This window comes from Dendrobates tinctorius, unplaced genomic scaffold (assembly GCF_039654945.1).
Source record: "Dendrobates tinctorius isolate UK_male_01 unplaced genomic scaffold, ASM3965494v1 ptg000231l, whole genome shotgun sequence".
NCBI classification, from domain to species: domain Eukaryota; kingdom Metazoa; phylum Chordata; class Amphibia; order Anura; family Dendrobatidae; genus Dendrobates; species Dendrobates tinctorius.
Genome location: NW_027361898.1, coordinates 8,898,042 through 8,911,905, shown reverse-complemented (window position 1 = coordinate 8,911,905; position 13,864 = coordinate 8,898,042). Strand labels below are relative to the sequence as shown.

Here is a 13,864-nt window from a genome sequence, read left to right as displayed (position 1 = left end):
AACGACTCCTCTAATTTCAGAGAATTAAAAGCTATCAGTCATGCATTACATGAATTTCTACCACAGCTACACAGATCTCACGTGAGGGTCATGTCGGACAATGTCACATTCGTCACAAGGACTCTGATGTCTACACTACGCAGATAATCCTCGAGCTGGCAGAGTCCCATCTCTTGTCCCTAACAGCCCTGCACATCAGAGGAGTGGACAATTTCAAAGCGGATTTCCTCAGTCGGCATACCTTGAATCAGGGAAAATGGTCGCTCAGTCATCACATCTTCAGAAAGATAGTGGACTTATGGGGACTTTCAGAGACAGACTGTCATGATTTGCAGTCTTGCCCTGTCCTGTATTTTGTATAATATGTCATTTAACTTTCCTCTGGTTCATTTGCTGTAAATTAACCATGTCTCCTTCCCCCAATACTTGCAATGTCTTGTGATGTACCTGGACCATAATCTAATTTAGGCTTGTGTCAACAGCTAGTGGAACTTTGGCTATTGTTTTCCTAAGCAGAAGATAACCTACAATACACATCCTGTAGACTAAGTGGAGCCCTTACATTTCTAGAATCTTCTGATGGACCAAACCATTGAATAGTAGGTGTGACCCCTACCCCCCTTCAGATGGACTGATCCCAGGAGCCCTGACAATACATTCTTGCTTTAAGATCAGATGTGAGTTGGATGCTAAAAGAGAAGGGCGAGGCTGTCTGAGGAAGCTTCGGCCTCTGTGTGATCGTGGTGGATTTCTGGGACTCTTAAAGGACTATGGTTTTGTGATCTGGCACAAGGATTGTCGGGAGGTGCCCCCGAATCAGTTTCCTGTGGACTTATTTTGGGACTCTGCAAATTACCTTCGTGTTGTTCCTGTTTTTTGGTCAATAAATCTGTTGGATTATTCCCAGGCCTGTTGTCCCTCCTTGCTCTGGAGAATACTCCCGTCACAAACTGGTGGCAGCGGTGGGATTCGAACCCACGCCATCGAAATGACTGGAGAGGGAGATCGCTTTGGAGGCAGCGAGAAGCTCCAGACAGACTGTACCCACAGCATCCCCCATGAGGGAACTCTCCAGAGTGTCCCGCAAAGACTTCAAGCCCTTTAATGAGGCTTCCGGTGACATTGAGGGCTTCTTCCTGGACTTTGAGCATCAGTGTCGATTAATGGAAGTCCCGGAATGGGAGCGCGTCCGACATCTTGTGGGGCTCTTAGAGGGTGGAGCTGCCGCAGCCTATAGAGCTATGGACCCTCGGTTGAACTGTGAGTATGCGGAGATTAAACAGACTATTCTAGAACATTATGTTGTGACCCCAGACACTTACAGGACTCAGTTCCGTACTTTAGCCTGTGATGAGGAAGTGTCCTTCAAGATGTATGCTCACAAACTCAAACATATATGTCATCGCTGGCTGGAGGCAGAGGAGGCAATAACCTGGGAAACGTTCCTGCAGGTCATCCTAAAAGAGCAGTTTTATTTTAAGTGCCCCGCTGAGATCCGGGAATGGGTGCGTGAAAGGAGACCAGCAACAGTGGAGGAAGCTGCAGCTCTAGCTGATGAGGCTCTCACCATCAAGCCTCAGTGGAAAAAATTACTACTCAGGGAGAAAAACACTACCAGCCCCCCAACGCTGGCGGCCCCTGGTCCTTCTGCCTCCAATATTCACCATCCCACTAGACCATCAACTCATGGTGACCTTCGTGTGACTGTGCCTCGCATTACTCCTGCTCCACCTTTGGGACTACGACGTGGAGGAAGAATCCCAGAGCGCAGATGCTATGGATGTGGGCAGCCCGGGCATATGCAATTCCAATGTCCAGGTGTACGGAGGCAGAACACCTACAGACCGCCTTTGCCTGTTCATTATCTACAGACCCCCTCACCTGGAGAAGAGATGGATTCAGTGCCTGATGACTTGCCAAGTGACTCTGATATCCTGGCTTCCCTACCAGGAGTCTATGGGGTGCGAGCCCCAGCCACCTGTTCTTCTGATCTTCAGCACAAACATCTACAGGAGGTCGTGCTGGATGGTCAAAAAGTTGTTGGCTTCCGTGACACTGGGGCTTTTCTCACCATAGCCGATCCCCGAGTAATTCAACCAGAAGCAATTCAAAAGGGACCAGGAATTGCCATTGAATTGGCTGGAGGTACCCAGAGATATATTCCAAGAGCGAGTGTGACCCTGGATTATGGCTTTGGGGCCAAACAATGCATGGTCGGTGTGATGAGCGGCCTCCCTGCAGACGTTCTTCTAGGAAATGATGTGGGGAATCTTCATTGCCACTTTGTCGGTGCGGTAACCCGAAGTCAAGCCAAGAGAGCAGCAAATGTGGACGTGTACAACCCATCCATGGAAATGAGGCCACCAGAACTGCCGTCACAGCCGGTGAGTGATTCTTCTTGTGGGGATAATATGAATGTTACCTGGGATAAAGTTCAGTTTAGACAAGAAGTGGAGACTGACCCCACCCTAGCTAGTTTTAGAGCTCGAGCTGAAATAGGGCAGCTAGGGGAGAATGGAGAAAGAATTATCAGAGAAAATGGACTTCTGTATCGGGTTACCAATGCCGACTCCCTAGATAAGCCCTGGACTTATAGCAAACAGCTGATTGTTCCTCAGAAATACAGAATTCCCCTATTACACCTTGCTCATGATATTCCTACTGCTGGCCATCAAGGCAAAACCCGCACCGAGAGGCGATTGACTCAATCTTTCTATTGGCCTGGGATTTCCCAAGCAGTGGCGCATTTCTGCCGAACTTGCGACATATGTCAGCGTAGAGGGCGACCCGGAGATCACCCAAAGGCACCCCTGCAACCGCTCCCTATAATAGAAGAACCCTTTCAAAGAGTAGCTGTTGATATCATTGGACCTCTGGCTAAACCAAGTAAATCTGGAAAGCAGTACATTCTCACTGTTGTGGACTATGCCACCCGATATCCAGAAGCGGTGGCCTTGTCAAGTATTTCTGCAGCCAAGGTGGCCGAGGCCCTGGTTACCATTTTCACCAGAGTAGGATTTCCCAGTGAGATCTTGTCGGACCAAGGCTCCCAGTTCATGTCAGAGCTGGTCCAGTGTCTGTGGCGCACCTGTGGAGTACGAGCGATCCGCACGACCCCGTATCATCCCCAAACAAATGGACTTTGTGAACGATTTAATGGCACTCTGAAAAATATGCTGAGGGCCTTCACTGACAGAGATTCAAACTGGGAGAAGTACCTACCCCATCTCTTGTTTGCCTATCGGGAAGTTCCCCAGGAGTCCACTGGGTTCTCCCCCTTTGAACTACTCTTTGGAAGAAAGGTCCGAGGACCCTTAACCCTGCTCAAGGAATACTGGGAGGGGCAAGTTGAAGATACAGGGGCCCCTGTGGTCCCTTATGTCCTAAAGCTGCGAGAAACCCTGGCCCAACTTGCTAGTTTTGCCCAGAGTCATGTGCGGATGGCTCAAACCAGACAGAAGACATGGTATGACCGTAAAGCACGCTACCGGGAGTTTGTAGAAGGACAACAGGTCTTAATGATTGTTCCCCATCGGCAGAATAAACTGCAGACAACATGGGAGGGTCCCTTCCGGGTTCTCAGAAAACTGAATGACACCAATTACCTTCTTGCTTTAGATGATCAGGGGCTAAGACAAAAGACTGTCCATGTGAATATGATTAAGGAGTACCATGACCGGACCCTTCCAATGATAGCAAGCTGTCGGCTAGCTTCAGAGGACGGTCAAGAGGATGAGGACTCCCTACCTGATCTTGTGGAAGCAGCGAGAGCCCCATCCACTGTGGAACAGGTTCCTCTGGGAGATCACCTGGATTCCTTACAGAAAAAACAGATGCTGGGAGTGCTTCAACAGAGACGTGCTGCTTTCTCATCCCAACCAGGTCGAACCACCGTCACCCAACATCATGTGGACACTCAGGGCATCCGTCCCATACAACAGGCTCCTTACCGGGTACCTGAATCAGTTCGAAACACCATGCAGCACGAACTGGAGGAGATGCTACAGCTTGGGGTAATCCAGGCCTCCCATAGCCCTTGGGCCTCTCCTGTGGTGTTAGTACCCAAGAAGGATGGGAGTACTCGATTTTGTGTGGACTATCGACGACTAAACGACCATACTGTCAGTGATCCTTACCCAATGCCTCGTATTGACGAACTTCTAGACCGACTGGCTGGATCCCGATATGTCACTATCTTTGATCTCAGTAAGGGATACTGGCAAATCCCTCTGACGGAGGAGGGGAGAGAACGGTCCGCTTTTATAACCCCCTTTGGTCTGTATGAATTCCTAAATATGCCCTTTGGAATGAAGAATGCCCCGGCCACCTTCCAGAGAATGGTGGACCAGATCCTCCGGGGATGTGGTGACTTTGCTTGTGCCTACTTGGATGATATCGCCATCTTCAGCCAGACGTGGGAGGAACATCTGAACCAAGTAGCCGTTATTCTTGACCTGCTTCTTGCAGCAGGCCTAACCATTCGACCAGATAAATGCCAATTGGGGATGGGTGAAGTCCAGTACCTAGGGCATAGAGTAGGAGGAGGGAAGCTCCGTCCCGAACCTGCCAAAATCCAGGCTATTAGAGACTGGCCTGTACCCCAAACTAAGAAACAAGTTATGGCTTTTTTGGGCACTGCCAGTTATTACCGAAAATTTGTTTCGCATTTCAGCACTGTGGCCAAGCCTCTTACCGACCTGACCAAGAAAACGATGCCCCGGCTGGTGATCTGGACTCCAGCCTGTGATGAGGCTTTTAACCAGCTGAAGGACGCTCTGGTCTGTGACCCTGTTCTGGCTGCTCCAGACTACAAGAGGAGATTCATTGTGCAGACGGACGCCTCTGCTTATGGACTGGGAGCTGTCCTCAGCCAGGTGAATGCAGCTGGGGACGAGCACCCCATTGCCTACCTCAGCCGGAAACTGCTGGACCGAGAAGTGGCCTATGCAACTGTTGAAAAAGAATGTCTGGCTGTAGTGTGGGCCCTTAGGAAACTAAGGCCGTATCTGTATGGACGAGAATTCACTGTCATTACTGATCACAATCCCCTCACCTGGCTGAACAGAGTCTCTGGGGACAATGGACGCTTACTACGATGGAGCCTGGCACTGCAGCCCTATAACTTTACCATACAGTATAGAAGAGGCAGCCAACACCAAAATGCCGATGGACTGTCCAGGCAGGAGGAGCCCTGAGTCCTGTCAGCCATGCCTGTGTGTACTTAACCAGTGACCTGTAGAGGTCCCTAGTACGTACACAAATTGGGAGGGGAAGGGATTGTCATGATTTGCAGTCTTGCCCTGTCCTGTATTTTGTATAATATGTCATTTAACTTTCCTCTGGTTCATTTGCTGTAAATTAACCATGTCTCCTTCCCCCAATACTTGCAATGTCTTGTGATGTACCTGGACCATAATCTAATTTAGGCTTGTGTCAACAGCTAGTGGAACTTTGGCTATTGTTTTCCTAAGCAGAAGATAACCTACAATACACATCCTGTAGACTAAGTGGAGCCCTTACATTTCTAGAATCTTCTGATGGACCAAACCATTGAATAGTAGGTGTGACCCCTACCCCCCTTCAGATGGACTGATCCCAGGAGCCCTGACAATACATTCTTGCTTTAAGATCAGATGTGAGTTGGATGCTAAAAGAGAAGGGCGAGGCTGTCTGAGGAAGCTTCGGCCTCTGTGTGATCGTGGTGGATTTCTGGGACTCTTAAAGGACTATGGTTTTGTGATCTGGCACAAGGATTGTCGGGAGGTGCCCCCGAATCAGTTTCCTGTGGACTTATTTTGGGACTCTGCAAATTACCTTCGTGTTGTTCCTGTTTTTTGGTCAATAAATCTGTTGGATTATTCCCAGGCCTGTTGTCCCTCCTTGCTCTGGAGAATACTCCCGTCACACAGACCTATTCACTATCAGAGCCAGCAGGCAGGTCAGGAGGTTTGCCTCACTGTACAAAGCAGATGGGTCGGTTCCCGACAGTCCCTGTGGCCTTTCCATCTGGCATATGCGATTCCCCCGATGGTGGTACTCACATTGGCCACCAGGAAGATCAGGGAGGAGAGGGCGATCCTCATCGCCCCGTATTGGCCCACGAAGCCTTGGTTTTCATGGCTCAGCGCCATGTCCTTCTCCGACCCCTGTATCCTCCCATCAGATCCGGACCTGCTATCTCAGGGTCCATTCCTCCATCCTCAGGTGACTTGACGGCATGAAACTTGAGAGGCAGTTACTAAGGCTATGGGGGTTCTCTAGTAACTTGATACCCTTCTGCAGAGTAGGAAGGAATCCACAACAAGAATTTATAGTAGGGTGTGGAGGAAGTTCTTTGAATTTAATTCGGGGACCTTCTCTAATGAGGTGCCTATTACCACCATTCTTGAATTCCTGCACAGGGGTTGGGAGCTGGGTCTTTCAGTTAATACCCTAAAAGTCCAGATTTCAGCCCTGTACGGTCAGAATATTGCAGAGGATAGGTGGGTTGTACGATTTATTTCAGCATGTCAATGTAGCAACCTGGTACACATTGCCCGATTACCACCTTGGGACTTAAACCTGGTCCTTCATGCCCTGATAGGGCCCCCATTTGAAACCTTAGATTCAGCTTCATTAAAACATATTTAGTTTAAACGGCCCTGTTAGTTTCTTTAATGTCTGCTAGGAGAGTGAGCGACTTTCAGGCTCTATCAATTGACCCTCCTTTCCTGTTTCAGGATAGGATAGTTTTGAAGCCAGACCCTTCGTACCTCCCTAAGGTAGTGGCCAGATTTCATAGAAGTCAGGAAATCTTTCTTCCCTCCATTTTTGATAATCCCTCCACTCCGGAGGAAGAGAGATTTCACACCTTAGACGTGAGGAGAGCTGTCCTAAGTTACATAGACAGAACTCGTCCCAGAAGGCAGAGCAGGGGTCTGTTTGTGTCCTTTCAGGGTCACACAAAGGGGTCTGGAGTCACGAAAAGCACCTTGTCCTGATGGATCAGAGATACAATGTCTGGCCTACTCAACAAAAGGTGAAAGTTCTCTGGATGGGATAAAGGCACATTCGGCAGGGGTTATGGCATCCTCCTGGGCTGAGAAGGCAGACGTCCCAATTGATCTCATATATGAGGGCGCAACATGGTCTTCACCATCTACATTCTATAGTCACTATAGGCTTGATTTATCATCATCCTCTGACTTCGTTTTCGGGAGATCTGTCCTCAACACGGTGGTCACTCCCAGGTGATGGTTCTCTGAAACTCTGTCAGAGGGTGCTGTTGTGGCGAGGAGAAAAAGCCGGATTACTTAACGGTAATAATCTTTTATGGAGTCCACGACAGGACCCACTCATTTCCCTCCCTTAGTATTATATTGATGTACATAGTTCACTTTGGGGGTGATGGTGTATGTATATGTACTTGCAGCTATACAGATAGATGTAAAGTATTATGTGTGTTGAGATATCCTGCTATGACAAAGGACTAAGTTCACACGTAGCGGAATTCCTGCGGAAGTTACCGCGAGAATTCCGGAATTTAAAATGCGATTTTCCCGCGGAAAAACTAGCGATTTGCAAGCGTAATTAGCTTGCAGAATGCTAGCGTTTTCCAAGCGATCTGGAGCATCGCTTGGAGAACTGATTGACAGGTTGGTCACACTCGTCAAACACAGTGTTTGACAAGTGTGACCAACCTTTTACTACTGATGCTGCCTATGCAGCATCAGTAGTAAAAGATAGGATGCAATAAATAATAACCCCCCAAAAAAATAATATTGTTATTCTCACCTTCCAGCGTCCCGCGCAGCCTTCCCGCCTCTCTCCACGCTCCCGGCATCTTCCGGTCCCAGTAATCCTTTGCGCGAATGACTGCAAGACGTCGCGCTCCCGCGAGACTGCAACGTCATCGCGGTCATTCTCGCAAAGGATTACTGGGCCCGGATCATGCCGGGAGCGTGGAGAGAGGCGGGAAGGCTGCGCGGGACGCCGGAAGGTGAGAATAACAATATTTTGTATTTTAAATTCTATTTTTTACAGGGATATGATACCCACAGCCCGGAGGACAGTCTCCTCTCCTCCGGACCGTGGGTACCATACGCAAATGTTCTGCTTACTTCTCGCATGGTGGGCACAGCCACATGCGGAAAGTAAGCAGAACAATGCATTCCTATTTGGGCGGAATCACCCCGATTCTGCTAAATTAATGAGCATGCTGCGTTTATTACCGCGAAGTGATTTCGCCGCGGAAAAAAACGCAGCATTAGCACAGCATTGCGAAATCCCATAGGATTGCATGGGATGCTTATTTTTTGCGTTTTCACGGCAAAATCTAGCGTTTAAAACCGCCGTGAAAACACAAAAAACGCGTTGTGTAAATGCAGCCTAAATCTTGTTTGGCGGTTCCTGTCATTCTCTGTAATCCAACTGAGGGAGCGAGGGGGGCCACCTCTTTAATTTCTGTAGGTTTCCTATTCCTAGGTGGGTGCTGTCGAGGACTCCATAAAAGAGTATTATTGGTAAGTAATCCGGCTAATTCCACTTGGAAATCAAGGTCCCAGAGTCAGGAGGAAGAGTGGAGAGGAACACAATCCAAGCTGCTTGAGGTTTAGTGTGAAGTTTCCACAATCTGTGATGGTTTGGGGAGCCATGTCATCTGCTGGTGTAGGTCCACTGTGTTTTATCAAGACTAAACTCAGCCCAGCCATCTACAAATAAATTTTAGAGCACTTCATGCCTCCCTCTGCCAACAAGCTTTTTGGAGATGGAAATGTCATTTTCCAGCAGGACTTGGCACCTGTCCACACTGATAAAAGTACCAATACCTGGTTTACAAACAACCATATCACTGTGCTTGATTGACCAGCAAACTCGCCTGACCTTAACCCCATTAAGGGTTAGAATCTATGGGGTATTGTCAAGAGGAAGATGAGAGACAACAGACCCAACAACGCTGATGAGGTGAAGGCTGCTATCAAAGCAACCTGGGCTTCCATAACACTTCAGCTGCGCCACAGGCTTATCGCCTCCATGCCATGCCACATTGATGCAGTAATTGATGCCAAAGGAGCCCCAACCAAGTATTGTGTGCATTTACCAAACATACATTTCAGTAGGTCAACATTTCAGATTTTAAAATCATTTTTCAAGCAGGTGTTATGAAGTATTCTCATTTAGGCTAGTTTCACACTAGCGTTTTTGAGTGCAGCGACGGCCTGCGCACGGCCGCCGCTAAGCCCCGCCCCCGCCTCCGCCGGTAGCTCCGCCTACCGGCGCATGACGCTGCATGTGCCCTGCGTCCTCTATCTTTATCACTGGGGGCGCAGGCCATGCGCAGTATGTGTTTGGCGGCGCATGCGTCCTTTTGACGGTGTGTCGACCTGTGCCAAACGCAACGTGCTGCAGTTTGGTTGCGCCGGCGCACCGTCAAAAAGGCGCATGCGCCGCCAAACGCATACTGCGCACGGCCTGCGCCCCCAGTGATAAAGATAGAGGACGCAGGGCACATGCAGCGTCATGCGCCGGTAGGCGGAGCTACCGGCAGAGGCGCGGCAGGGGGCGTGGCTTAGCGGCGGCCGTGCGCAGGCCGTCGCTGCGCTCAAAAACGCTAGTGTGAAACTAGCCTTACTGAGATAATGACTTTTGGGTTTTGATTGGCTGTAAGCCATATATCATCAACATTAACAGAAATAAACATGTGAAATAAATAGATCACTCTGTAACGACTCCATATGAGTTTCACTTTTTGTATTGAAGAACTGAAATAAACGTTTTCATGATATTCTAATTTAGTGAGAAGCAATTGTATATAACATTACTTTGCTGTTCAGAGGTTTTAAACAACTGGTGGGGAAACAAACGGAAGTGCAGGTAACATCTGTGATGCGTCTCTTGAAGGAACCTGAACAAAAGGAAAAAGACAGCACACCAGGGCGCACACACCAAATAGAGATAAAGTGAAAAAAGCTTTATTGTAACAAAAAATGCACACACATTAAAAACATTTAAAACACTAAAATCAGTGATAAACTGGGTAGTACATATAACGGACATATGTTGACAATCAAAATAATCTGCATAGAAGTCATTGAATTTGGCAAAAATATAACAATTACTATACACTCACTGGCCACTTTATTAGGTACACCTGTCCAACTGTGTGTTAAGACTTAATTTCTAATCAGCCAATCACATGGCGGCAACTCAGTGCATTTAGGCATGTAGACATGGTCAAGACAATCTCCTGCAGTTCAAACCGAGCATCAGTATGGGGAAGAAAGGTGATTTGAGTGCCTTTGAACGTGGCATGATTGTTGGTGCCAGAAGGGCTGGTCTGAGTATTTCAGAAACTGCTGATCTACTGGGATTTTCACGCACAACCATCTCTAGGGTTTAAAGAGAATGGTCCGAAAAAGAAAAAAAATCCAGTGAGCGGCAGTTCTGTGGCCGGAAATGCCTTGTTGATGCCAGAGGTCAGAGGAGAATGGGCAGACTGGTTCGAGCTGATAGAAAGGCAACAGTGACTCAAATTGCCACCCGTTACAACCAAGGTAGGCAGAAGAGCATCTCTGAACGCACAGTGCGTCGAACTTTGAGGCAGATGGGCTACAGCAGCAGAAGACCACACCGGGTACCACTCCTCTCAGCTAAGAACAGGAAACTGAGGCTACAATTTGCACAAGCTCATCGAAATTGGACAGTAGAAGATTGGAAAAACGTTGCCTGGTCTGATGAGTCTCGATTTCTGCTGCGACATTCGGATGGTAGGGTCAGAATTTGGCGTAAACAACATGAAAGCATGGATCCATCCTGCCTTGTATCAACGGTTCAGGCTGGTGGTGGTGGTGTCATGGTGTGGGGAATTTTTTCTTGGCACTCTTTGGGCCCCTTGGTACCAATTGAGCATCGTTGCAACGCCACAGCCTACCTGAGTATTGTTGCTGACCATGTCCATCCCTTTATGACCACAATGTACCCAACATCTGATGGCTACTTTCAGCAGGATAATGCGCCATGTCATAAAGCTCGAATCATCTCAGATTGGTTTCTTGAACATGACAATGAGTTCACTGTACTCAAATGGCCTCCTCAGTCACCAGATCTCAATCCAATAGAGCATCTTTGGGATGTGGTGGAACGGGAGATTCGCATCAGGGATGTGCAGCCGACAAATCTGCGCCAACTGTGTGATGCCATCATGTCAATATGGTCCAAAATCTCTGAGGAATGCTTCCAGCACCTTGTTGAATCTCTGCCACGAAGAATTGAGGCAGTTCTGAAGGCAAAAGGGGGTCCAACCCGTTACTAGCATGGTGTACCTAATAAAGTGGCCAGTGAGTGTACAACAACCATACATTCAATGTATACGAGTCTCTACTAATACAGACATATCACCATAATGACAAAAAGATGTAAATAAGCTTGTCAACATATGTTACACTATTTCACCCATGGTGGTAAAAGAATATTTGCTCAACACCAGCAATACCATAATAGTGAGCTAATAATGATGTGGCCCTATAAGATCCTATGTGAATTGCATAGATGCAAAGATAGCCATACTCACCAAAGGTCTTGAAGGAACCTGCTCCAAACTAAGCACTGTCTAATCAAAAGGCTGAAAAAAAAGAAAAACATTCTAGAGAAGGGAGAAAAAAACATTCTTTCTGGAAAAAAAAAGGAAAGAAAAAAAAGACACTTCTCTGGGAAAAAGTAAAAAAAACCTACTCTTCCAGTAAAAACAATCCAAAGCACTCTTTAGAAAAATAATAACCAACACTCTTCTGGGGGAAAAAATAAATCAAACACTCCTGTAGGGAAAAAATGGTCCGGTCAGAGAGTCCCTACATACGCCAGTCACCATGTATTCAGTCAGAAAGCCCCATATATGCCAGTCATCCTGTGTCCAGAGACCTCCCTTATAGGCCAGTCAACCTGTGTCAGGCCAGAGAGCCCCCATATATGCCAGTCACCATGTGTCCGGTCAGAGAGCCCCCATATATGTTATTCATTATGTCCAGTCAGAGCGACCCTTTATATACCAGTCACCCTGTGTCCAGATACCTCCCTTATAGGCCAGTCACACAGTGTCGGGCCAGAGAGTCCCCTTATACGCCAGTCACCATGTATCTGGTCAGAGAGCCCCATATATGCCAGTCACCCTGTGCCCAGTCAGAGACCTCCCTAATATGCCAGTCACCGTGTCTGGTGGTCAGAGAGCACCCTCATACGCCAGTCACTGTGTCCGGCCAGAGAGCCCTTTTATATGCCAGTCACCCTGTGTCCGGCCAGAGAGCCCCTTATACACCAGTCACGATATGTACAGACAGAAAGCCCCCTTATATGCAAGTCACCCTGCGTCCAGCCAGAGAGCCCCCTTATATGCCAGTCACCATGTGTACGGCCAAAGAGCCCCCTTATATGCCAGTCACCCTGTGTACAGCCAGAAAGCCCCCTTATATGCCTGTCACCCTGTGTACGGCCAGAGAGCCCCCTTATATGCCAGTCACCATGTCTGGTGGTCAGAGAGCCCCCTCATACACCAGTCACACTGTGTCCGGCCAGAGGGCCCTTTTATATGCCAGTCACCCTGTGTCCGGCCAGAGAGCCCCTTATACGCCAGTCACGATGTGTACAGACAGAGCCCCCTTATATGCCAGTCACCCTGTGTACAGCCAGAGAGCCCCCTTATATGCCAGTCACCCTGTGTAAGGCCAGAGAGCCCCCTTATATGCCAGTCACCGTGTCTGGTGGTCAGAGAGCCCCCTCATACACCAGTCACCCTGTGTACGGCCAGAGGGCCCTTTTATATGCCAGTCACCCTGTGTCCGGCCAGAGAGCCCCTTATACGCCAGTCACGATGTGTACAGACAGAGCCCCCTTATATGCCAGTCACCCTGTGTACAGCCAGAGAGCCCCCTTATATGCCAGTCACCCTGTGTAAGGCCAGAGAGCCCCCTTATATGCCAGTCACCGTGTCTGGTGGTCAGAGAGCCCTCTATACGCCAGTCACCCTGTGTCTAACCAGAGAGCCCTTTTCTATGCCAGTCACCCTGTGTCCGGCCAGAGGGCCCCTTATACGCCAGTCACGAGGTGTACAGACAAAGAGCACTTTTATACGCCAGTCACCTTGTGTCCAGTCAGAGAGCCCTCTTATACGCCAGTTACCCTGTGTCCGGTCAGAGAGTCCTCTTATACGCCAGTTACCAAGTGTCTAGCCAGAAAGCCCTCTTATACGCCAGTCACCATGTGTACGGCCAGAGAGCCCCCTTATACGCCAGTCACCCTGCGTCCGGCCAGAGAGCCCCCTTATACGCCAGTCACCATGTGTAAGGCCAGACAGCCCCCTTATATGCTAGTCACCGTGTCCGGGCAGAGAGCCCCCTTATATGCCAGTCATCCTGTGTCCGACCAGAGAGCCCACGTTATACCCCAGTCATGATGTGTCCGGCCAGAGAGCCCCCCTTACACCCCAGTCACCATGTGTCTGGCCAGAGAGCCCCCCTTACACCCCAGTCACCATGTGTCCGGCCAGAGAGCCCCCTTATACGCCAGTCACCATGCGTAAGGCCAGAGAGCCCCCTTATACGCATGTCACCATGTATACGGCCAGAGAGCCCCTTTTGATGCCAGTCACCCTGTGTCTGGCCAGAGAGCCCTTTTATACGCCAGTCACCCTGTGTCCGGTCAGAGAGCCCCCTTAAACACCAGTCACCTTGTGTCTGGTCAGAGAGCCCCCTTATACGCAAGTCATCCTGTTTCCGTCCAAAGAGCCCCCCCTTATGCACCAGTCACCCTGTGTCCGGGCAGAGAGCCCCCTTTTATGCCAGTCTCCCTCTGTCCGGCCAGAGAGCCCCCTTATATGCTAGTCACCCTGTGTCCA

The 13,864-nt window shown here is 49.0% G+C and overlaps 1 protein-coding gene across 5 annotated transcripts in view; it reads right to left on the bottom strand.

The window, feature by feature from the left end:
- NOXA1 (NADPH oxidase activator 1) overlaps window positions 1-13,864 on the bottom strand; it is a 35,065-nt gene that overhangs the window by 17,763 nt on the left and 3,438 nt on the right. For all 5 annotated transcript variants that reach the window (XM_073556085.1, XM_073556083.1, XM_073556086.1 and 2 more), the window contains exon 2: window positions 11,549-11,599. The gene's annotated coding sequence lies outside the window, so the exon portion shown is untranslated. The remainder of the gene's footprint in view (window positions 1-11,548; window positions 11,600-13,864) is intronic.